At 49.2% G+C, this 22,461-nt stretch overlaps 1 long non-coding RNA gene across 2 annotated transcripts in view; it reads left to right on the top strand.

Annotated features, from left to right (window-relative positions):
• LOC140421945 (uncharacterized) overlaps positions 1-20,985 on the top strand; it is an 83,691-nt gene extending 62,706 nt beyond the window's left edge. For both annotated transcript variants that reach the window (XR_011947175.1, XR_011947176.1), the window contains one exon: positions 19,501-20,985. This is a non-coding gene — a long non-coding RNA (uncharacterized lncRNA). The remainder of the gene's footprint in view (positions 1-19,500) is intronic.
• The last annotated feature ends 1,476 nt before the right edge of the window (positions 20,986-22,461 follow it).

Consider the following 22,461-nt stretch of genomic DNA (forward strand, 5'->3'; position numbering starts at 1 on the left):
CACTCCGGCGTCGGGCCGCCCGGAAGGTGTGGAATCCCGGGGCTAGGCCGGTGCCGGTGGGATTGGCGGCATGCCGACCGGTGCCGTAGGGCCTCTGCCAGCCGGCGCAAGTTGGCGCATGCGCGGGAGCGCCAGGAGGATCCATTGTGATCCCAGCGCATGCACAGGGGGTTTCTTCCCCGCACCGGCCATGGCAGAGATTTACAGCGGCCGGCGCGGAGGGAAAGTGTGCCCCCACGGCACAGGCTCGACCGCAGATTGGTAGGCCCCGATCGCAGGCCAGGCCACTGTGCCCCCCCCCCCTCCTCCCCCCCCCCATGGGGCCAGATTCCCCCGTGCGTCCCCCCCGAGGACTCCACAGGCCGCCCGCAGAGCCAGTTCCCGCTGGTAAAAACCTTGTGTAATTTACGCCGGCGGGACAGGCCGAAGACGGGCGGCCGCTCGACTCATCGCGGAGCGGAGAATCGCCGGGGGGGCCACTGCCAACGGCCCCCGACCAGCCGATGCGATTCCCGGCACCACCAAAAAACTGGCGCCGAAGAAATCTGCAGCCAGCGTCCGGGCAGCGGAGCGGGATTCACGCTGCCCCCCGGCGATTCTCTGGCCCGGCGGTGTGTTGGAGAATACCGCCCTACGTCTGCACAAGGGACTAGAATTAGAGAAATGTCGAGGTCTCAGAAGGTTGCAGAAATGCAGGAGGGCTGAAGAAATAGGGTGCAGCAAGACCATGGAGGGATTTGAAAACTAAGGTGTGAATTTTGAAATTGAGGTATTACTGGACCAGGGCCCAGTGTCTATCAGTGAGCACAAGGCGATGATGGGTGAATGTCCATTGAACAGGTTGCTTGCTACAGGTCATTTGTATAAGGGAGATGGATGCACTAAGCCTGAAGCAAGTTTCAACATTGGCAGCAGGGTATTAGATGAATTGATGTTTATGGAGGATGGATGGTGGGAATCTGCCCAGAGGAATGGTGGGATATTTGAGTCAATGGGCAGCACGTGTTTCAGACCTTTGTCTGATAACACTCCTGTGAAGCCCTTTGGAGCATTTTGCCATGCTGATGACACTATGCAAATGCAAGCTACTGTTGTTCCCCTGGTTTTCATTCCTTCCTAAGGATTATCATGAATAGATTTTCATGAGCAAAACTCATGTGAAATACTTTTAAGAAGTATGTTATTGTTGTGTAATTTTAGACAGTCTGCCAGGAATGTCTGTTCTTAATGTTTCATGAAGCTTGCCCGTTGCGTGATTCAGCCACCGTGTTGCACCTGGCACGGAGCCGGGCGCAATGGATGAATCCCGTGAGAGCCTAAATCGGGTTCCTGGCTAGGTGCCTGGCCAATCGCGAGTCACCAAACACGCTCCGCCTGGCATGATCTGGATTACTTCCTCGGTGGGCGTGATCCAGATATTGGGATTTATATCAGGACGCCGCTTTCACCACCCATTTTTATGAGACCGCAAATGGGCACCGTTTAGCACTGGTTTCTACAAACATGGACCAGGCATATTGGCACCTCGGGGGGTCTTTCAGGCCCTTAGAGCCCCATGGGTGTTCAGTGTCAGGGCAGGGTAGTAATCCGGCACTCCCCCTGGCACCTGGGCACTTTGGCGCTGCCAGCTTGGTACCCTGGCAGTACCACCAGGTGCCAGGTTGACACTGCCAAGACTTGGGCCCTGGGGTGCCTTGCCCATGACAGTGCGCATGAGGGAGGTTTGAGGGACCAAAAACGGTTGGGGGGGAGTGAAGGGCTGGGTCCTGAAAGCCAGGAAGGGGGTAGGACTAAAAGGGGGGAACAGAAATCAGGGCAGCCGTTCAAAATGGCTCCTTTATCTGCTGCCGAGCCTGGCTCGACAGTGTTGGAAATTTGCCTGAGTGGGGAAAAACTCCCTGAGGCCCCAAAAAACGGTAAATAGCGGGATGAATCTCGGTGCTGCAGCCGCTGAGAAGCACCCCGCCAAACGCGCCAGACAGCAGACTAAGATTCTTTCCCGCTCAATCACACCCAATTTTTGACTGTTATTCATTAAGTTGTTATAATGCAGAAGCTGAATACTTATGCATGAATACAACACACTGCAATGCCAGCACAACGACAAATCTGTATTTACTCAAAATATTAGCACAATTCCTTGCAAATGAGTAGAAAAGTGGTGAATCAGCACTGTCCACTGACGAAGGTACATTGATCAGATGCATTATATGTCACAAGTAACACAGACAGAAGGCGTTTGAAAAGAAAAGGGTGGAAAGCTATGAAATGAAAGAGACCTTCAAAGACAGACGACTAATACATCAACAGGGTCTTCATCCATTGGCATTCTTCTCACCTTTCCCTCTGACCCGCAAAGGAAATTCACACATTTTTCAATTGCTAAAACTGCCTTCAAGAATCTCAGTTACCTCTTTTGTGTCAAACAGTTCTTTTCCCCGTAACAATTTTTAACCCGCTTCTGTCCAAATTTGGACACTACCCCCATATTTAGAAGACGTTTTAACAATTCTCTTGCATTCTTAGACAGATTCCATGAAAAAGCTGGTCATCTGATTGGTGATCATTCTTTCATCTCTAGACTCCTTTACCAGAACATAATAAGCTCCGTACCAGAGCAAACCATGGGACAGCTCAAGGTAGGAGATAACACTCATTCTTCACAAATATTTGTCAATATTGTTTTTGCAGAAGAATATCAAGGAGAAGTACGGTGGTGCAGTGTGTTAGCCCTGATGCCCCACGGCACCGAGGTCCCAGGTTCGATCCCAGCTCTGGGTCACTGTCCGTGTGGAGTTTGCACATTCTCCCCGTGTTTGCGTGGGTTTCGCCCCCACAACCCAAAGATGTGCAGGGTAGGTGGATTGGCCACGCTAAATTGCCCCTTAATTGGAAAAATGAATTGGGTACTCTAAATTTAAAAAAAAAAGAATATCAAGGAGAAATTAATGCCTCCACACAGATATGATGTGGAGATGCCGGCATTGGACTGGGGTGAGCACAGTAAGAAGTCTTACAACTCACCTGAGGAAGGAGCAGCGCTCCGAAAGCTAGTGACATCGAAACAAACCTGTTGGACTTTAACCTGGTGTTGTAAGACTTCTTACTGTCTACACAGATAGACTTTAACTAAAATTTATCACAAGGCTTAAAGCCTGGGAAATAATTACACACCATCTAATGTTAGCAGCACCAATGTGCTGCAAAGGAGCAATTATCAAAGAAAACTTGACATGGTGAGAATGTGCAAACTCCACACGGGCAGTGACTCAGAGCTGGGATCGAACCTGGGACCTCGGCGCCGTGAGGCCACAGTGCTAACCCACTGCGCCACTGTGCTGCCCAGATTTTTATTTTTATCTATCTTCCCACACAAGTTTTCTCCCCTAACCCCATCGCTTACAGGAGCAGTAACTCAGGGCATGAAGTATCATACACATGTCAGTACTTAACGTGTGAACCTGACACTGATACCTAACAGAGTGTTCAGCCTGATCCCAAACTCGTTTACCATCCACACTACCAGCTGAGCAGCAATTAGAAACTCTTCATTTACCCAAGAACATTAGGGTTAAATATCCTGCTTTGAGCTGCCTAACCTCCAAATTGACCACATGAAGCACTAAAGCCTGCGGTCTTACTGGGTGTGTGCGACTCCATGCTACAAGAACATGGTAATTAAATATTGGGAAGACTGAGGCCATTGTCTTTGGTCTCCACCACAAATATCTTCCTCTTGTTATCGACTTCATCCCTCATCCTGGTAACTGTCTGAGGTTGAACCAGACATATATGGCCCTGAGAAGAAGTACCGACCACATATCCACGCCATCACTAAGACCACATAACCACCTCCATTACCTCCCAACTCCACCACCTCCTCAGTTTATTTGCTGCTGAAACCATCATCTGTATCTTTGTTACCTCCAGACTTCACTATACTAATGCTCGCCTGACAGACCACCCACATTGCAGCTTCTGTAAACTTTAGGTCATTCAAAGTTCTGCTGCTCGTTCATTCCTGCCCTTGCCAACCTACACTGGCTTCTCGTTAAGCAAAATCTCAATTTTAAACTTCACAATCTCATTTACAAATCCCTCCATGACCCATCTCTTCCTAAATCTGCAACATTCTCCTTCTATACAACTCTCTGTGATATTTATGCTCGTCCAATTCTGGCCTCCTGGGCAGCGTGGTAGCATAGTGGTTAGAACTATGGCTTCACAGCGGCAGTGTCCCAGGTTCAATTCCCGGCTTGGGTCACTGCCTGTGCGGAATCTGCACATTCTCGAGGGGTCTGCGTGGGTTTCCTCCGAGTGCTCCGGTTTCCTCGCACAAATCCCGAAAGACGTGCTATTAGGTAATTTGAACATTCTGAATTCTCCCTCTGGGTACCCGAACAGGTGCCGGAATGTGGCAACTAGGGTCTTTTCACAGTAACTTCATTGCAGTGTTAATGTAAGCCTACTTGTGACGATAAAGGTTATTATTATAGTATTATTAGCTCTGCTGCCTCTCGGCACCGAGGACCGGGGTTCGATGCCGGCAGGCCCTGGGTCACTATCCATGTGGAAGTGCACATTCTCCCATGTCTGCGTGGGTCTCACCCCCACAGCCCAAAAAGATGTGCAGGGTAGGTGGATTGGCCACGTGAAATTGCACCTTAATCGAAAAAAAAGAATTGGATACTCTAAATGTATTAAAAAAAACTTTCTCCCTCTCCTCCTTAAAATCTACCCTTTGACCAAGTTTTTGGTAATCTACCTTGGTATCTTAGATGGATCAGTTTCATATGCTGCTCTATAATGTTCCTGTAAAGTGCTGAGGGACTTTTCATGATGTTAAAGGCGCTAAATAAATACACGTTCTTATCATTGTTTTACACATTGTTTTACCAAAACACATTGTTATTGATGCATTTAATGGCCGGGCGACTGGAGAGAGGCAGGTTATTTTTGTGGAAGGGCAGAAATTGGGCCTGAGAAGGATTCAGAGGTCTCAGGAATTGTATTTGGGAAGCGGAGCGCTTTGGGAAATTTTAGGAAGTGGAATGGCAGCTTTCAAGACAGGGAAAGTGGGCCAGGGATGGAAGTGGTCATCAGGAGGAAATGTATAGTCTTTTGATGGGATGTAACAGCCCATGGAGGGCAGCAGCATCCTTTCGGAAAGATGACAGCAGCAGTTTTGAGGAGGGACGATAAATATTGACTTGAAGCATGCTTTAGAAAATATGAGAATATGATTTAAATTTCCATATGATCAAAGTTTATCAGCATCATCACAGGAGACAATTGTATAGCCATCTATCAGATAACTGACTATCCTCTTTAGCCACTGGAGATTTTAGAAATGCAACAAATTAAGTTAGAATTGAATAAAGTTTTCAACTGATAGAGGTGTACTTGAATTAAACTCAAAGATATCCAATAATTTAAACCCCTGTAATTCAGAGTGACAGAAAGAAGGTCAATACAAACTATAAAAAGGTTCACTCTTATTTCTTCTATTTTGAAGAAGAAGAATTCTTCAGATCTCCCCTTAGCTTATGAGGCTCTGTCCATTTGAACAGAGCCTTTTCTTCTGCAAACTCTCTGTAATTAAAATCGAGGAGTGTCTTAATGACTGCAGGCTGCAGTGGTCTTGTTGCTGGGGTCTTGACAATTCTTTGCAAAGACCAATAAAATTACAATACATCTCCCTTCTTAGCACTAAACCGATTGAAATCCGTTCACCCTGTGTGAAGGGTGGAAAAGATTCATTAATGGCACTTCATTAGGAAGCTGAAATAGAGAGCAGTAAATGTGACTCTTCTACAGAAATGTCAGCCTGTCTATTAGGAAAGGAACAAAGACAGTTTAGGAAACTAAACTCTGTCTCCACTGCTGAGGATTAGGAAGGGTGATAGGATTAGTGTTTAATGACTAGAGGCAGGAGACAAAGGGAGTTACTGCAAAGAGGCTTAGATATGGAAGAATTAACACTGTCTATCCCAACCATATCTTTGATGCCTTCTAACATTCTCAGCTCCTTCCGAAATGAAAGTCCAAAGAGTAAACTACCTTGTTTTATAAAAAAGGAGCATAAAATCTTTGCTCTCCTTCATTATCACAGAAATGTTACTTTGCCTGAATTATCTGTCGGGGATAGGTATAACAAGGAAAGTTCGTGAGACACATTTTGTGTTAAAAACAGAGAGGAGAGCTGTTTACATTTTTTAGAAAATGAGAGATGAGCACAGTGTACAGTTATTCAAAACAAAACAATCTACTGTTCATTTAATGTGACTGGCAGTGCTCCATTGAACCTGTAATATGAGGTACTGACTGATTTGTGACAAAGTTAGCATTGCATTGGAGAGTGGGGCAGAGTGCAGGAACGACCCTTCAGTAATGTGACCCTCTTCCAAAAATTTCCATAATGTGTTTATGAACTGCCAGCCAAGCTAAATGCGTCGACTTTCTTTGCCCTTCAGAAAGAAAGAAAATCATGCTAATATTTATCTTATTAGCAAGCACAAACTGGTAAGAAGATCTGTTAGCCAGTGTGTGAGATGATCTCTGCGGGCATCCCAGGTCAATCAACCTTCAGACTTATTGCATGCTTGGGAAACCTGTTTGCGTTTTCACGGAGTAAGTGCCAAAAGTTATTGTACATATTTCTGAGAGAAACAAAGAGCAAAAAAGAATTGAAAGGAGTTCGCAAGTGTAAAGGAATTGATGATAAAATCACCACAAAAAGAAAATCTTGACGGAAGATTCTTTTGGGGAAGGTTTGACAAAAGAGTGATGATGGATTCATCCAAACATACTAAAAGGTAAAAGTGATGAATTGATAAAAAGCCGTAGAAATCTGAGGCAATTTTCCTTTTCCATTCTTCAACAGTATAGATATTACAGTCGTTGACTCCTACTTAGATTCCGACCCCGCGTATATCCTATTCTTTCTAGTATAAGTGTGAAAATAGCAGCCCCCTGCTGTAATCCTTTCAGGGACAATCCCATCAGCCAGTGTGAAATTAAATACATTACAGGGTTAGGGATTAAAGTGTTTTATAGGCAGTTGTTCAGCCACATCAAACTTTAGCTTTAAAAAAAAACCCTAACACTTGATCCTGAGACAGGAACCGTGGCTTGAAAATGGGATCGGCACATTCTGCACTGCCAGTGGGGCATGCACTGTCTTCAGCTCAAAGCACAGGTCTGCTGATGAGGAAATATGCACAAGTAATGAATCCAAGTTTTGGAGGATTACGCAAGCTGTGTTGTTAACAATCAGTATACCACAGACCAGCTCATTTAACCTACAACATCAAGACTATTTTACAAAGTCAGGACCGTTCCAATCACCATACCAGGAAGACATTGAATATTATATTGTGCAATGCATCATTGTCAAACCAAGTCTCTAATGTATCCCTTGTAGATGCTACTGATCCATGCAGAAAACAACAGGGGATTCTACAGTTTTTTGACTTTCATTCCCTCATTCAACATTTTAGACATCTTGAAACCTTACAGAGCTGAATTCCAATTTAACGTTCAATGGCCAGCTCAAGTGCTATCCTGTTCATTTTGAAATCTGCATTCATGCTGACCACCTCCTCAGTTTGTTTCCTAAGGCTGCTTCAAAGGTTAGGAGACTAATTAATTCAGGCTTCATGATTGAATTCCACCAAAATTTGCTTTGAAAAAATTGACAGTTCGTGTGGGATCATCAGGGGCGTGCGTTCCCCAAATAACCTAGGAAACACAAATCTATGGAACATCTTTTTATAGCAGAGGGAAATGAGTTCAGTGGATGGGATAAACAACTTGACCCCGAAAGAAATAAAGGTTGCAGAAGCATTATCATTCAACCACGGTAGAAAACAGGTCAATCAGACGAAAACAAGCAAAATATGCTACCATTTGTAAATGAAAAGGATACCTGACTATTTCCAAAGAAATCTATTTAGGTTTCAAATTTTGTTCCACCAATCATTCTTACTATGCCATTTAAAATCCATTTGGGTCTTGCTTTATGAATTACACAACAGAAATATCTTAGTATTAGCATCTGATCTGGGAGTTCTGACTACTCAAAAAGCGCAGAACTTGCTTCACACCGCAGTGATCTCAAAGATGAATAATGGCACTGGCAGATGCTCATATCCAAATATTCCGTGACTGAGTTTCATTTTATTTCTCAGTTGGTTGACTGACTCCAATGTCTAGAGAAGGCTCTCTGCCTTCCTCTGGGGGGAAAGAATAGGTTTCATTTTTATTAGATTGTAATGCCTGTGTCTTTTGTCTGGATGACATTTGGGATGAAGGGCCAAGGGATGAGATGGCCATGTGTGGAGGAACCAGCACTGGAGTAGGTGATGAAGTAAGACCTAGTATGGGATTAAGAAGGCATGATAAACATAGTAAAACATAGGCACAGGCAGGTAGAACTCAGCTCACAAACTAAAATTCAGCTACTCATGAATATGCCATACCAAAAGCTTACAAGCAAGTGTGCATATCCCTCAAGAATGTAAGCACTCCCTCAACTGTCAGGATTTAGATGCATGATTTCCTAACTACAGTTCACGTAAGTGTTAAGGCAAGGAAAGTGCACAGGCACCTGGCGATCTCCCATGGTATTGCAAACAATAAATTTCAAAATGTGCTCACTCTTAGTTATTTTGAATATCTTTGTGTTGCTAATTCTTTCCTCTTGTGCCCCCCTCTTAATAATAATCTTTATTAGTGTCACAAGTAGGCTTACGCGTGGGTTTCCTCCGGGTGCTCTGGTTTCCTACCACAAATCCCGAAAGACGTGCTGTTAGGTGAATTGGACATTCTGAATTCTCCCTCCGTGTACCCGAACAGGCGCTGGAATGTGGCGACTAGGGGCTTTTCACAGGAACTTCATTGCAGTGTTAATGTAAGCCTACTTGTGACAATAATAATTATTATTACATTAACACTGCAATGCAGTTACTGTGGAAATTCCCTAGTCGTCACACTCTGGCGACTGTTCGGGTACACGGAGGGACAATTCAGAATGTCCAATTCCTAACAAGCAGGTAGTGTAGCCATCTGGGATGGCCACTTCCAACGAAGTACAGAGCAACTCGCAAAGGCTGATGGGTAAAATGGATAATCCAAGAGTCAGGCAGGTTCAGAGCCTGAAATGCATATGTTGTCAGCAAAGTCCAGATGGTATCGAAACCCCGTCCCATTAACATGTTAATCAGGCCAATCAGCAGGTGATGGCCCATCTCCCCGAACACAAACGACTGGTACTCCAGCCACCAGGACAGTCCCAGACATTTCGGTGCCACTCCCTGTTCAAGGGAAACACAAACAATGGGGTCAGTGACCGCTTGGGACACGCCCAGCCATCCAGATCCCCGCCCACTTATTGGCTAAGGAATCGAACGGAATGATCAGGGATCACCCAATTAGTACGGCCCAAATCGAAGGACCGCCCAAAAGAGCGCGAAAGCCCCCCCGAGTATAAAGGAAGAGTTCGACATATAATCGCTCTCTTTTGGCCTTGGTACCCCGGTCATGGCCATTGCCAACTGCAGCAACACCAGAAGCAAGTTCGCGTTAATGCCCGCTACCAGATGGATGAGCTCAGCTGAGCAGCAGTTACTCCTTCGAACCCGAGAGATCCAGAATTGAACAGCGGCCACTGTTTCCTGACCTAAACCGGGTGCCCAAAGTTAAGTACAGGTTGTCTTAGTTGATAGGTGTAGTTAACTAGTAGCGTTTATGTTGCATGACTAATTGTGTGTAAATAAAGTACCCTTGACTTTGAACTAACTCACTGGTGTTTGGCTCTTTGATCGATAGCCGGTTGAAACTTGTGGTGGTATCATTTGATACCTGGCGACTCTAAGCATTCAGACATAGACAATATAGAAAGAAGGCAAATTCAGTGATTGCCCTAATTGGAACAGAGCCACAGAAAAGACCAAGTAGTAGAGATAAACGCACAACAGTCTTTCGGGACTTGTGGAAGGAAACCGGAGCACCCGGAGAAAACCTACGCAGACACAGGGAGAACACCAGAGGCTGGTTTAGCACAGGGCTAAATCACTGGCTTTTAAAAGCAGGCCAGCAGAGCGGTTCAATTCCCGTACCAGCCTCCCCAAACAGACGCCGGAATGTGGCGACTAGGGGCTTTTCACAGTAACTTCATTTGAAGCCTACTTGTGACAATAAGCGATTTTCATTTCATTTCACATGCAGACTCTGCAGAGACCAATGCAAACCAGGAATCGAACCTGGGACTCTGGCCCTGTGAAGCAACAGTGCCCACTGTGCTACAGTGATTGCCCCTCTCTCTATTGAATTGTTATTTTTGCTTTGCATTTTTTCTTTTCAGCTTATCTCTCCTTCCTTTTTGATGGGGCATGATGGGCTGCAATGCGCATGTTCAGCTCTCTAGATCATCAAAGGTTCCCGCATTGCCTTTGACAACTCTGAGATCTCTGTCATAATGTAACCCTCTCAGGCTGCTTTCTTTCACCCCTGTTGTTACACATTATCTCCCCACCCCCACCACAACCTTGCTGCCCCCTCCATCGGCATGCTGTCAACTGTAGTCTAGTAATCAGCCCTCTCTCTTTGAGTCAGACGTTGTGAGTTTAAGTCCCACTACAGGACTGAAACACAAACATCTATGCTGACATTCCAGTGCGTTACTGAATTCTCCGCTCTTGTAGGTGCTGTCTTTCAGGTGAGATTATTTAAGATAATAAGGGCCTTTCAACCCATCGTGCCTGCTCTGCCATTTAATAAGGCCATGGCTGATCGGATTTTGCTTTAACTCCACTTTTCCTGGTGGTCTTCCATAACTCTTCACACCCTTATGTTAATTAAAAATCTGCCTGACATCAGATTTTCCCACATACGTTCCCCCCATCAGTCAGTTCTTTGCCCAGTCACTTTTCCTATCTGTGCAGACTTTTCACATCCACCTCACAACTCGCTTTCCCACCTACCTTTGTAGCATCAGCAATACAGTCAGTCCCATTATCCAAGTCATTAATATAGAGCATAAATAGTTGAGGCCACAGCACTGAGCCCTGTGGCACTCCACTAGTTACAGTCGCCAATCTGAAAATGACCCATGTATCGCAATCCCTGCCTCCTGCTGGTTGGCCGGTCCTCTATCCATGCTAACATATCACTTCCAAGGGCCAGTCTGTCCTCTCAGATGGACAGGAAATATTCCGCGGCATTATTCCATCGAAGAGCATGGGAGTTCTCCACGGTGTTGTGGCCAATGTTTATCCTTCCATCAACATCACAAAAACAGATGATCTGGTCAAAGTACCTGTTTGTGGGAGCTTGCCGTGCAAAATGGCTGCAGCTTTTCCCATGTTACAACAACGACTGCACATCAAAAGCTCTTCATTGATTGTACAATGTTTTGGGATGTCCTGTAATTATGAAAGACACTATATAAATATGTATTTTTTCTCATGCTGAAAGAAATCCACCCACTGAGGACATCCGGTTGCAGCTATGCAGAGCTAAGTCGCACGTTCGGCAGCTCCCGCTAAAAACGGACTTTTGGGCTCTTTTTAGAGCCCGTAACGGGGCTTGCTCGACGTTTCCCGGTGTGGGAAGGAGACAGCAACATTCCCCCGATATTGTATGGCTTGGACCAGGAGCGGGGCGATCAAAAAAGTGGCAGTGAAGCAAAAGAAAGTGCGAGGGAGGAAGACCAAGATGGCGGTGGGTGGAGACCAGGCAGCATGGATGCAGTGGGCGCAGGAGCAGCAGGAGTTTCTTCAGCGCTGCTTTCGGGAGCTGAAACCGGATCTGCGTCAATCGATAAGCTGCTGGAGACCCAGATGGCCCAAGGGGCGGCGATCCGCGAGGTCCGGCAAAAGGTCTCTGAGAATGAAGATGAGACCCGAGGTGAAGGTGGAGGCGCATGAGGCGCTCCATAAAAAATGGCAAGAGAGGTTTGAGGAGATGGAGAACCGGTCGATGCGGAAGAATCTGCGGATCCTGGGCCTCCCGGAGGGATTGGAGGGGTCGGACGTGGGGGCCTACGTGGTCACCATGCTGAATTCGCGGATGGGAGCGAGGTCCTTCCAGGGGCCCCTGGAGCTGGAGGGGGGCCCACCGAGTGCTGGCGAGGAGGCCCAAGCCCAACGAGCCGCGGCGGGCGGTGCTGGTGCGGTTCCACCGGATTGCTGATCGGGAGTGCGTGCTAAGGTGGGCCAAGAAGGAACGGAGCAGCAGGTGGGAGAACGCGGAGGTCCAGATCTACCAAGATTGGAGCGCGGAGGTGGCAAAGAAGAGGGCCAGGTACAATCGGGCGAAGGCGGTGCTGCACAGGAGGGGGTGAAGTTCGGCATGCTGCAGCCGGCGCATCTGTGGCTCACCTATAAGGACCGACATCATTATTTTGTGTCCCGGAGGATGCGTGGGCCTTTGTCCAGGCTGAAAAACTTGGACTGAGGGTCAGGGGCGGGGGGGGGGGGGGGGGGGGGGCCGCGGTGAAGGGATGGTTGGGGGTTGTTGTGTTGTTTTTTGAGGGGGGGTTCTTTGTTCATTGTTGGTTCTTTGTTTTTCGGGGGTTGGTTGGGCACTGCTTTGGTTGGGCCCGCCGGGTGGGCTCGTGGAGGGGGGCAGGTAAACGGCTTGGGGGGTTGATGGCCAGCAGTGGGGATGGAGCCCCGCGGGGAAGGGAGGGGGGGGTGAGGCCTGAGTTGGGGGCAAGGGGACCAGGCCTGAAAAGGGAGTTGCACCAGAGGAGGCGGGGCCGGGCGAGTGGAAAGTGGGGGCTTTTTCCCACACTAAGGGTTGAAGGGGGCGGGGCCAGAGCTGGGAAGCAGGGGCTTTTTCCCGTGCTGGGAGTGGAAGGGGGAGGGGGAGAGCCTGCTGGTGGGCAATGGGGGGAGGGGAAGTTCCACACTGGGAAAGGTCGAGGGAGTGGCGGGAGTGGCCGGGGTCAGCAGGAGTCGGCTGACTTACGGGAGTGCAATGGGGGGAGCAATGCAGCTAGGGGGGGACCTAGCTGGGGGGAGGAGGGGGGGAAGGGGGGGGGGAACCGGGTTGCTGATGGAATGGCCAAGGGGGAGCTGGAGTCGGTAGAGGAGGTTGGGGCGGTGGTCTGCCGCTGTGGGGAACAGGCCGTGCAGGGGGCGCGGGCACGTGGCTGGCCTAGGAGGGGATATGGCTAGTCGGCGGTGAAGGGGGGTGGGTAGCCCCCTGATTCGGCTGATAACCTGGAACGTAAGGGGACTGAATGGGCCAGTCAAACGGCCCGGGTGTTCGCGCACCTGAAGGGGCTGAAGGCAGATTTGGCCATGCTTCAGGAGACCCACCCGAGGGTGGCAGATCAGGTAAAGTTGAGAAAGGGGTGGGTAGGCCAGGTGCTTCTTTCGGGGTTGGATGTAAAAACCGGGGGGTGGCGATCTTGGTGGGGAAGGGAGTGTCGTTCGGGGTGTCGAGCATCGTGGCAGACAATGGCAATAGGTATGTGATGGTAAGTGGCAAGCTGCAGGGGGAGCGGGTGGTGTTGGGCAATGTATATGCCCTGAATTGGGATGATGTGGGCTTCATGCGGCGTATGTTGGGCCAGATTCTGGACCTGGAGACAGGGGGCCTGATAATGGGGTGGGATTTCAATACGGTGCTGGACCCGGCACTAGATCGCTCCAGGTCTAGGACGGGTAGGAGGCCGGTGGCGGCCAAGGTGCTCAGGGGGTTCATGGACCAGATGGGAGGGGTGGACCCATGGAGGTTTGCGAGGCCAGGGAATTCCCATTCTTCTCCCATGTCTACAAGGCCTATTCTGGATTGACTTCTTGTTGTTATGAGTAGGGCGCTGATTCCGATACTGGAAGATACTGAGTACTTGGCGATAGCCATTTCCCATCACGCTCCGCATTGGGTATACCTCGTGCTGGGGGAGGAGAGGGACCAGCGCCCGCTGTGGCGCTTAGAGGTGGGGTTGCTGGCAGACGAGGAGGTGAGCGGGCAGGTTCGAGGGTGCATAGAGAGGTACCTGGAGGCTAATGACAATGGGGAGGTGCAAGTGGGGGTGGTCTGGGAGGCACTGAAGGCGGTGGTCAGCGGAGAGCTGATCTCCATTTGGGCCCATAAGGAGAGGAGGGGGAAGAGAGAGAGGGTGAAGCTGGTGGGGGAGATGGTGAGGGTGGACAGGAGGTACGCGGAGGTCCCGGAGGATGGATTGCTTTGGGAGCGGCGCAGCCTCCAGGCCGAATTCGATCTGTTGACCACCAGGAAGGCGGAGGCGCAGTGGAGGAAGGCGCAGGGGGCGGTATCTGAATATGGAGAAAAGGTGAGCCGGATGCTGGCGCACCAGCTTCGGAAGCGAGAGGCAGTTAGGGAGATCGGGGGAGTTAAGGATGGGGGAGGGAGCATGGTGCGAAGTGCGGTGGGTATCAATGGGGTCTTCAGGGACTTCTACGAGAAACTGTACCGGTCCGAGCCCCCACTGGAGGAGGGAGGGATGGGTCGCTTTCTGGACCGGTTGAGATTCCCGAGGGTGGAGGAGGGGCAGGTGATGGGGCTGGGGCGTTGGTTGGGTTGGAGGCGTTGGTCAAAGAGATAGGAAGCATGCAGGCACGGAAGGCACCAGGGCCAGATGGGTTCCCGGTCGAATTTTATAAGAATTATACGGACCTTTAACGAGGCAAGGGAAGGTGGGGCTTTGCCCCCGACGATGTCTCGGGCGCTGATCTCCTTGATCCTGAAGCGGGACAAGGATCCCCTACAATGTGGGTCATACAGGCCGATCTCACTTCTAAATGTAGATGCAAAGTTGTTGGCGAAGGTTTTAGCCACGAGGATAGAGGACTGTGTGCCGCGGGTCATTCACGAGGATCAGACGGGTTCATGAAAGGGAGACAGCTGAATACGAATGTACGGAGGCTCTTGAATGTTATAATGATGCCAGCGGTGGAAGGGGAGGCGGAGAAGGCCTTTGATCGGGTAGTGGGGGTACCTGTGGGAGGTGCTGAAAAGGTTCGGGTTTGGGGAGGGGTTTGTCAGGTGTGTTAAGTTGCTGTATGAGGCGCCGGTGGCGAGTGTGGCCATGGACAGAAGGAGGTCAGAGTATTTTCGGTTATACCGGGGGTCGAGGCTGCCCTGTCCCCCCTGCTCTTTGCGCTGGTGATTGAGCCCCTGGCCATGGCATTGAGGGAGTCAAGGAATTGGAGGGGGCTGGTGCGGGGTGGGGAGGAACATCGGGTGTCGCTCTATGCGGACGATTTGCTGTTATATGTGGCGGACCCGGTGGGGGGATGCCGGAGGTGATGAGGATCCTCAGGGAGTTTGGGGATTTCTCCGGGTATAAGCTCAATATGGGGAAGAGCGAGTTGTTCGTAGTGCACCCAGGGGACCAGGAGAGGAGGATTGGTGAGCTCCCACTAAAAAGGGCGGAGAGGAGTTTCAGGTACCTGGGGTTCCAGGTGGCTAGGAGTTGGGGAGCCCTGCATAAGTTTAACTTCACAAGACTGGTGGAGCAAATGGTGGAGGAGTTGAGTTTAAGAGGTGGGACGTGCTGCTACTCTCCCTGGCGGGTAGGGTGCAGTCAGTTAAAATGATGGTGCTCCCGAGATTTTTGTTCCTGTTCCAGTGCCTCTCCATCCCTGAGGCTGATCCCTAAGGCCTTCTTCAGGCGGGTTAATAGGAGCATTATGGGGTTACATGGGCGCAGAAGGCCCCGAGGGTGAGAAGGGTGTTCCTGGAGTGGTGCAGGGATGGGGGGGGTTGGCGCTGCCGAACCGCTGTGGGTATTACTGGGCTGCCAACGTGGCGATGGTGCGTAAGTGGGTGATGGAGGGGGAGGGGGGGCATAGAAGAGGCTGGAGATGGCGTCCTGTGTGGGCACGAGCCTGGAGGCGCTGGTGACGGCGCCGCTGCCGCTTCCTCCAACGAGGTATACCATAAGCCCAGTGGTGGCAGCTACCCTCAAAATGTGGGAGCAATGGAGACAGGGGGAAGGTGGGGGCCTCGGTGTGGTCTCCGATACAGGGGAACCACCGGTTTGTCCCGGGGAGGATGGACGGAGGTTCCTGAGCTGGCACAGGGCAGGTATTAGAAGGATGGGGGACCTGTTTGTGGACGGGAAGTTCGCGAGCCTGGGTGAGCTGGAGGAGAAGTTCGGGCTCCCCCCCGGGTAACACCTTCAGATATATGCAGGTAAGGGCGTTTGTTCGGCGGCAGGTGGTGGGGTTCCCACTGTTGCCGCCATGCGGGGTCCAGGACCGGGTGCTGTCGGGGGTGTGGGTTGGAGAGGGGAGGATCTCGGCAACGTATCAGGTGATGCAGGAGGAGGAGGAGGCCTCGGTGGAAGAGCTAAAGGGTAAGTGGGAGGAGGAGTTGGGTGAGAAGATTGATGAGGGGACATGGGCGGATGCCCTGGGGAGAGTGAATTCTTCCTCCTCTTGCGCGAGGCTCAGCCTCATTCAATTTAAGGTGCTGCATAGGGCTCACATGACCGGGGCAAGGATAAGCCGGTTCTTTGGGTGCGAGGACAGGTGTGTTAAGTGCTCAGGGAGCCCAGCAAATCACACCCATATGTTCTGGGCATGCCCAGCGCTGGAGGAATTTTGGAAGGGTGTAGCGAGGACGGTGTCGAGGGTGGTAGGATCCAGGGTCAAGCCGGGCCGGGGGCTCACAATATTTGGGGTGGCAGAGGAGACGGGAGTGCAGGAGGCGAAAGAGGCCGTGATTCTGGCCTTTGCGTCCCTGGTAGCCAGGCGAAGGATTCTTCTTCAGTGGAAGGATGCGAGGCCCCCAAGCATGGAATCCTGGATCAACGATATGGCGGGATTTATTAAATTGGAGAGGGTGAAATTTGCCTTAAGGGGATCGGTACAATGGTTCTTCAGGCTGTGGCAACCATTCCTAGACTTCCTGGCAGAACGTTAGAAGATGGTCAGCAGCAGCAGCAACCCCGGGGGGGGGGCGGGTTTGATTTGTTTTTCTTGAGTGGGCGTGTATTTCTGCCTTTGTGTTGATGAAGGTTGTTAATTTATTATTTATGTATATGGGGGTGGGGGGGGGGGGTTATTCTTTTCTTTCTGTATTTTGTTGATATTTTGTGAAAATTTGAATAAAAATTATTTTTTTAAAAAGAAATCCACCCACTCACTTCCTCAGCGTAGTAATCCAGGTGACACGAAGATAAAGGTTTAATTAGTTTTATTTTAAGTCAAACTCACGGCATACAACACAAGTGTCCCAGCCTGGTACTAACAGGAATAGACAGTCCGGGTCTGGGAAGATACCTAAAGGGCTTGATAATGAATCCCGGCTGGATGGCCCTCCGCCCATTACCATGGAAACCCATACTCCGCGGGCCCGATGGGGAGATCGATAAGTGATCCCTCATGGTCCCAGTGAGGGTTATCAAATCCAGCAACGCCATATAAAATACAGCCTCCACTTTCTCTGGCCTACCGACTGTGTTGGTATTGATTCATCCACCATTTCCTCCAATAACACCTTAATATTCATCTATAGTGCCATCATTCTATTAGATCTCAAATGATCTCTTGCCCAGTTGCATTCCAGGGTAACACTGTCACTTCCCTAACCTTAAGTTCACAGCCCTGACGGTGGCAAATAGAGGAACGTTCTCCATTCAAATGATAAGAAACACTGGGGGGAGGGTGGGGGGGAGTTCACCTTCAGCCTTCCTGCAGAGCTTCCTGCAGAGAGAATGGATGCAAATGAACACAGATCTATCGGTTAAGATAACTCCACAGGAAATCAGGTGCAGCTTCTTGCTAATGTTCCAGGTTGTGACCAAGGGATTAAGAATGAAAGGGGCTGGTTTTGCACAGTGGGCTAAACAGCTGGCTTGCAATGCAGAACAAGGTAGCAGCGCGGGTTCAATTCCCGTACCAGCCTCCCCGAACAGGCGCCGGAATGTGGCAACTAGGGGCTTTTCACAGTAACTTCATTGAAGCCTACTTGTGACAATAAGCGGTTATTATTATTATTACCCCACTCAGTATTTTTAACATCTATCTACGGGATACTTGACTGACACTTTCAATTTGGTAACTTCAAGCTTACTGTAAAGAATCACAGGATTGTTACAGCGCAAAAGGAGGCCCTCCGGCCCAACATGTCAGCACCGGCCCTCCGAATGAGCACTTCACTTAGTGTCATTCCCCTGCCTTCTCCCCATAACCCTGCACATTCTTCCTTTTCTGATAACAGTCTAATTGCTTTTTAAATACTTCCATTGAAGCTGCCTCCACCACACTATCGGGCAGTGAATTCTAGGCCCTAATTACTCACCTTAGTGAAAATGCTGTTCCTCATACTGTTTGTTTTTTTTGCCTATTATATTAAATCTGCGCCCTCTCATTCTCCATCCTCTCACAAGTGGGAACAGTTTCTCACTACACTGCTTTCAAATCTCCTCTCAGCCTTTCCTTCTGCTAAGAAAACAGTCCTAACGTCACTAATTTATCTTCACAGCTGAAGTTCCACTTCCCAGGAACCATCCTCGTGAATTTTTTCTGCGCTCTCTCCAATGCCTTCACATCCTTCCTAAAGTGCGGTGCCCAGAACGGCTCGCAATACTCCAGCTGAGGTCAAACTAGAGTCTGATATAAGTTCAACATCTCCTTCCTCGGGTACTCTATGCCACTATTAATAATGCTGAGGATGCCATTTGCTTTATTCACCACTCTCTCAGCCTGTCCTTTCACTTTCAGTGACTTAGGCACCTATACATTCATCCCCTCTACAATCCAACATGCAAAATTATCACTTCAGATGCTATTCTCAAGTAAAATACTTTATTGCAAAGCAAGTGAAAATCACTCGACACAGGCTGAAAGCTCCATCCTGAAAACTAGCACATTAAGGTAAAAGGCTGAAGAATGTGGAAGCAGGCTGGATTTTCACACTTGAGAGAGCATTAAGAAAACCACTTGTGCTTATTTTATAATTTAGGGCTGTAAACTGGTTGGGCATGAAGAGAAAGCAGAGTTAACATTTTGAGTCCTTTTGGCGCTTCACCAGAACTGAGGGGAATGTGTCAGATTTTAAAGTGTAGCTGTGAGAGACTGCAACAAAAAATAGCAACTTTAAGAACAAAAGACAGAGACGGCTTTGTGTGGGATGGGGAGGTTTGCATTGAGGCAATACAATCCAAAGCTGCTGAGCTCAATGTTGAGTCCTGCGAACTGCAATGTGCCCAACTGGAAGAGGAGACGCTGCTTCATCACCCTGTACTTGGCTTCACTGGAGCATTGCAGTCATGGGTTGCAATCTTAACTCCACACTTGTGGGCTTGTAGAATTGATGTGCAACAGGCTCCTTGGCTATTGGCTATGATCTGCCTTCAAATCATGAGAGCACGAATTGGCCATGAAAACCACTTTTGATGTAAAGCTGTTGCCATATATCCTCAAATGTAAAGCTCTGTTTATTTTCTAAATCAACAAATTGCATAGCTTCTGTCCTGAACAAGGTCAACAACTATTAACCCATCTTTTTCCTTTTCAGATGCTGCCTCCCTGATGTCTACATAGATCACACTTTTCTTCCATTTGAGAATTCTACCATTTGTACTTATCCCTCTCCTTATATTTGGATGTCTATTAAAATTTCAAATCAAAAATTATAAACACATGGTTAGAATTGCAGATTGAGTAATAAAATAAGTGAAAAATATGCAACATGCTTAATAAAAAAGTGTGAAAAGTCATAAAATGTGATAAAATGTACTGTGTAATGGACTGAATAACTTGGCCTCTCACTAAAAGCAAAACCTTGTAGTACCCTCCTATCAATCAGATCATTAATTCTAATTCTTGCTTTGGTCATGTCATAAAGGGGCAGGTATTGAGAGCACCAGGCATAAACACATCACAGACAGGTTTTTTGTAAGTGCATAATTTACTATCAGGCCATTAATGTTGAACTTCATTGCACTTTAACCCACCCTTGCAGTTGGATAAGAATATTAGTTGGAATTATTCAAATTTAACTCTGTATAAGTGGATATCAGCCTCTTCAATTAAAATCAGCATGGCTTAAAGGGCAAATTTTCCAACTGGATTTCTTTCCCACTGTATATCAGGACTTCACCATGAGCTGTACATATTTGAATTTCCGTGACTGTTCCCAGTATGTCACAAATTTCAGGTCAGTGGCAAATAATCTCCCATGTTCGGTGCAAGATGTGCCGTTTGGAAGTGGATCTCATGTCCCCTGTGGCTCAGTAGATAACATTACTGTTTCTGAGTGTGAAGTCTGCGGGTTCAAGCCCCTTCCAAAGACTGATAGTACAGTGTGTTACAGAGGCAGTGCTGCGCTGCTGGAGATACCGAGTTGGATTCCCCGGTCCCCGAGCTATATGTTTCTCAGCAGTGTGCCATTCTCTACTCGCGCCGCTTTTTTATAAGGATTTCCCATTGAAGCTGCGGGCGGGATTGTGCTTCCGGTGGGAACAGAGAATCCCAATGATCGGAGAATTCTGGCCTCTGTCTTTCAGCTGAAACATTAAATTGAGGCCATGGGCTAGATTTTCATCATAGACTCGGGAAGCATGGGTTGGACCATTTCTCAATGTCATGTTCCCGAGTTCTGAATGATAGACACGTTATTTTGCTCCTGGGAAGTTGGGGTTGGACTGGAGTTCAGACCCCACCACCTGAAGCAGATCAAAGGGGGGAATAGAGGCAGGTGGATGCCAAAGCTGACAGGTTGGTGTCATGATATCCACATTAGCATATCATGGTCCAATCACACACACACTGATGGACAGGTAGTTGGACCAACCAACACACACACAACATCGCAGCCAATCACCAGTGAGAGCACACGCACTATAAAACAGGGAACACCACAGTTCCCGCTCATTCTACCAGGAGATAGCTCAGAGCACAGAGCTCACAGCGTGCCACTAAGACATAGACCATGTGCTGAGTGCCTCACTAAGATAGTGATAGGGCTGGGTCCGCAGGTTAGCTGGTGAAGCATGAACATCAGCCAGCAGTTAGTAGTTGTTATTGTTTAAGACAATAAAACAGAGTTGTACCATCTACAGCCGTGTTGGATCATTTGTGCATCGGAACACCCAACACGACATGATACCAGTAGTGGAAGCTAACCAGCAACTGTGAGACCTACCTGCACCCTCTCAGAAATCCGCATCCTGCTCCATGGAAACCATCAGCCCGCCGCAGTCGCTCCGAATCGCTGGAAATCGTAGCGTCAACTGTAAGCTGTTTAAACAGCGCTTCCAGCTCTTCCTAGAAGCCACAGACAGGGAGAATGCATTGGACACCAGGAAGATCGCCCTCCTTCTCTCCACGGCGGGGCAACACGCCATCCACATCTATAACTCCCTGGCATTCGCGGAAGGCGACGACAAAACGAAATACAAGACGGTGCTTCTAAAATTCGAGGAACACTTCAGTGTGGAAGTCAATGAGAGCTTTGAGTCAATGAGTACCTCTTCAAGCAGCGCCTGCAGGGTAAGGATGAGCCTTTTCAATCTTACTTAACACACCTCCGTATCCTCGCGCAGTCCTGCGGCTATGAGGCCACCTCCGACGCCATGATACGGGATCAGATAGTTTTTGGCGTTATCTCGGACACCCTACGCCAGCAGCTCCTCAAAATTAAGCGCCTCACCCTAGCGACTGACATCAAGACCTGCATCCTCCACGAGAACGCGACCAGCCGGTACTCCCAAATCCAGGCGGCCGAAACGGCACGGCAGGGGTCCTACAAGGCGGAGCGGGTCCAGTCGATCGAGTTCCTCCTGGCCAGCGGCCCGAACGAGGGCGGCCATTTCGTACACTTTCCGAGGCCTCCCACGCTTGTACGCGCCAAAAGAGGGGGCGTTGACGCAGAGGGAGGGGATGCGCAGGCGCGCTCTACGCAGGACCGCACTGTGCATGCACGGTGGCGCAACAAATTCCATGATGTCGTGACGTGTGGCAACTGTGGCTCCGCCCACTTAAAGCGGCAATGTCCAACCAAAGCGCGACAATGCCTCCGCTGTGGCAGGATGGGCCACTACGCTGCCTGTTGTCGAGAAGCTCAACCTGCCAACTCCCAACAATTCCGCCAGCCTCGCACGGACGTGCGGCCTATTCAGCCCCCCTACACTGAGTCATATCCTGACAACGTACAGACCGGTGATACTGAAGACCGGGAACCCTTCCGCGTTGCGGTAATCCACAAGAACCGGATGTCCCCAAGTCAGAACCACCAGCCGCTGCCAGTGCACAGCATTGATCCGGGCGATGAGTGGTGTGCCATCCTAACGGTCAACCGATCACAGATCACATTTCGCTTGGACACTGGTGCCTCCGCCAATCTCCTCGCATGGTCAGCCTTCCAGACCTTGAAGGTTAAACCACCGATTCTCCCATCCCACTGTCAGCTGGTTGACTACAATGGAAACGTCATCCCGGCCACGGGGTCCTGCCAGCTCGAGGTTACACACAACTC

The sequence above is a fragment of the Scyliorhinus torazame genome, chromosome 1 (assembly GCF_047496885.1).
Source record: "Scyliorhinus torazame isolate Kashiwa2021f chromosome 1, sScyTor2.1, whole genome shotgun sequence".
Classification (NCBI taxonomy): domain Eukaryota; kingdom Metazoa; phylum Chordata; class Chondrichthyes; order Carcharhiniformes; family Scyliorhinidae; genus Scyliorhinus; species Scyliorhinus torazame.